Source organism: Thunnus maccoyii, chromosome 24, assembly GCF_910596095.1.
Source record: "Thunnus maccoyii chromosome 24, fThuMac1.1, whole genome shotgun sequence".
Taxonomy (NCBI): domain Eukaryota; kingdom Metazoa; phylum Chordata; class Actinopteri; order Scombriformes; family Scombridae; genus Thunnus; species Thunnus maccoyii.
In genome coordinates, this window is record NC_056556.1 from 17698139 (window position 1) to 17700638 (window position 2500).

A 2500-nucleotide genomic window follows, 5' to 3' on the forward strand; every position below is an offset into this window, starting at 1 on the left:
AAACAAGAGAGAGGATCCCTACGTTAAACACGGCGGGCGGGCGCTTGTGGAGAAAAGTGAAAAAGCTTACAGCACCTGGTATTCCCAGGCGGTCTCCCATCCAAGTACTAACCAGGCCCTACCCTGCTTAGCTTCCGAGATCAGACGAGATTGGGCGTGTTCAGGGTGGTATGGCCGTAAGCTGTCCAAGGTACCACGCATGGGCCTTTTAGGGATGTCGCTCGTCAGACGCGCCTTCAACGCCCAGGCGGCAGCTGCGGGGAGAGCGTTCCGATCCATTCCTCCGTCGGAGAAATACCAGAGTGGGACTCCCGCGCACAGTTCTGCACAGACACGGAGGAAAACAAGAGAGAGGATCCCTACGTTAAACACGGCGGGCGGGCGCTTGTGGAGAAAAGTGAAAAAGCTTACAGCACCTGGTATTCCCAGGCGGTCTCCCATCCAAGTACTAACCAGGCCCGACCCTGCTTAGCTTCCGAGATCAGACGAGATCGGGCGTGTTCAGGGTGGTATGGCCGTAAGCTGTCCAAGGTACCACGCATGGGCCTTTTAAGCTGTCCAAGGTACCACGCATGGGCCTTTTAGGGATGTCGCTCGTCAGACGTGCCTTCAACGCCCAGGCGGCAGCTGCGGGGAGAGCGTTCCGATCCATTCCTCCGTCGGAGAAATACCAGAGAGTGGGACTCCCGCGCATAGTTCTGCACAGACACGGAGGAAAACAAGAGAGAGGATCCCTACGTTAAACACGGCGGGCGGGCGCTTGTGGAGAAAAGTGAAAAAGCTTACAGCACCTGGTATTCCCAGGCGGTCTCCCATCCAAGTACTAACCAGGCCCGACCCTGCTTAGCTTCCGAGATCAGACGAGATCGGGTGTGTTCAGGGTGGTATGGCCGTAAGCTGTCCAAGGTACCACGCATGGGCCTTTTAAGCTGTCCAAGGTACCACGCATGGGCCTTTTAGGGATGTCGCTCGTCAGACGCGCCTTCAACGCCCAGGCGGCAGCTGCGGGGAGAGCGTTCCGATCCATTCCTCCGTCGGAGAAATACCAGAGAGTGGGACTCCCGCGCACAGTTCTGCACAGACACGGAGGAAAACAAGAGAGAGGATCCCTACGTTAAACACGGCGGGCGGGCGCTTGTGGAGAAAAGTGAAAAAGCTTACAGCACCTGGTATTCCCAGGCGGTCTCCCATCCAAGTACTAACCAGGCCCGACCCTGCTTAGCTTCCGAGATCAGACGAGATCGGGCGTGTTCAGGGTGGTATGGCCGTAAGCTGTCCAAGTTACCACGCATGGGCCTTTTAGGGATGTCGCTCGTCAGACGTGCCTTCAACGCCCAGGCGGCAGCTGCGGGGAGAGCGTTCCGATCCATTCCTCCGTCGGAGAAATACCAGAGAGTGGGACTCCCGCGCACAGTTCTGCACAGACACGGAGGAAAACAAGAGAGAGGATCCCTACGTTAAACACGGCGGGCGGGCGCTTGTGGAGAAAAGTGAAAAAGCTTACAGCACCTGGTATTCCCAGGCGGTCTCCCATCCAAGTACTAACCAGGCCCGACCCTGCTTAGCTTCCGAGATCAGACGAGATCGGGCGTGTTCAGGGTGGTATGTCCGTAAGCTGTCCAAGGCACCACGCATGGGCCTTTTAGGGATGTCGCTCGTCAGACGCGCCTTCAACGCCCAGGCGGCAGCTGCGGGGAGAGCGTTCCGATCCATTCCTCCGTCGGAGAAATACCAGAGAGTGGGACTCCCGCGCACAGTTCTGCACAGACACGGAGGAAAACAAGAGAGAGGATCCCTACGTTAAACACGGCGGGCGGGCGCTTGTGGAGAAAAGTGAAAAAGCTTACAGCACCTGGTATTCCCAGGCGGTCTCCCATCCAAGTACTAACCAGGCCCGACCCTGCTTAGCTTCCGAGATCAGACGAGATCGGGCGTGTTCAGGGTGGTATGGCCGTAAGCTGTCCAAGGTACCACGCATGGGCCTTTTAAGCTGTCCAAGGTACCACGCATGGGCCTTTTAGGGATGTCGCTCGTCAGACGCGCCTTCAACGCCCAGGCGGCAGCTGCGGGGAGAGCGTTCCGATCCATTCCTCCGTCGGAGAAATACCAGAGAGTGGGACTCCCGCGACAGTTCTGCACAGACACGGAGGAAAACAAGAGAGAGGATCCCTACGTTAAACACGGCGGGCGGGCGCTTGTGGAGAAAAGTGAAAAAGCTTACAGCACCTGGTATTCCCAGGCGGTCTCCCATCCAAGTACTAACCAGGCCGGACCCTGCTTAGCTTCCGAGATCAGACGAGATCGGGCATGTTCAGGGTGGTATGGCCGTAAGCTGTCCAAGGTACCACGCATGGGCCTTTTAAGCTGTCCAAGGTACCACGCATGGGCCTCTTAGGGATGTCGCTCGTCAGACGCGCCTTCAACGCCCAGGCGGCAGCTGCGGGGAGAGCGTTCCGATCCATTCCTCCGTCGGAGAAATACCAGAGAGTGGGACTCCCGC

General features: G+C 57.8%; 7 non-coding genes across 7 annotated transcripts; all 7 read right to left on the bottom strand.

Moving 5' to 3' along the window:
- Nucleotides 1–63: 63 nt before the first annotated feature.
- Nucleotides 64–182, bottom strand: LOC121892631. Its single transcript, XR_006094604.1, has one exon. It is a non-coding gene; the product is annotated as a 5S ribosomal RNA (ribosomal RNA).
- Nucleotides 183–404: 222 nt separating this feature from the next.
- LOC121892897 lies at nt 405–523 on the bottom strand. The gene has a single exon (XR_006094848.1). It is a non-coding gene; the product is annotated as a 5S ribosomal RNA (ribosomal RNA).
- Nucleotides 524–779: 256 nt separating this feature from the next.
- Nucleotides 780–898, bottom strand: LOC121893003. The gene has a single exon (XR_006094919.1). It is a non-coding gene; the product is annotated as a 5S ribosomal RNA (ribosomal RNA).
- Nucleotides 899–1154: 256 nt separating this feature from the next.
- Nucleotides 1155–1273, bottom strand: LOC121892909. The gene has a single exon (XR_006094849.1). It is a non-coding gene; the product is annotated as a 5S ribosomal RNA (ribosomal RNA).
- A 224-nt stretch (nt 1274–1497) lies between these two features.
- Nucleotides 1498–1616, bottom strand: LOC121892629. The gene has a single exon (XR_006094602.1). It is a non-coding gene; the product is annotated as a 5S ribosomal RNA (ribosomal RNA).
- A 224-nt stretch (nt 1617–1840) lies between these two features.
- LOC121892920 lies at nt 1841–1959 on the bottom strand. Its single transcript, XR_006094850.1, has one exon. It is a non-coding gene; the product is annotated as a 5S ribosomal RNA (ribosomal RNA).
- A 255-nt stretch (nt 1960–2214) lies between these two features.
- LOC121892801 lies at nt 2215–2333 on the bottom strand. Its single transcript, XR_006094766.1, has one exon. It is a non-coding gene; the product is annotated as a 5S ribosomal RNA (ribosomal RNA).
- Between the last annotated feature and the right edge of the window lie 167 nt (nt 2334–2500).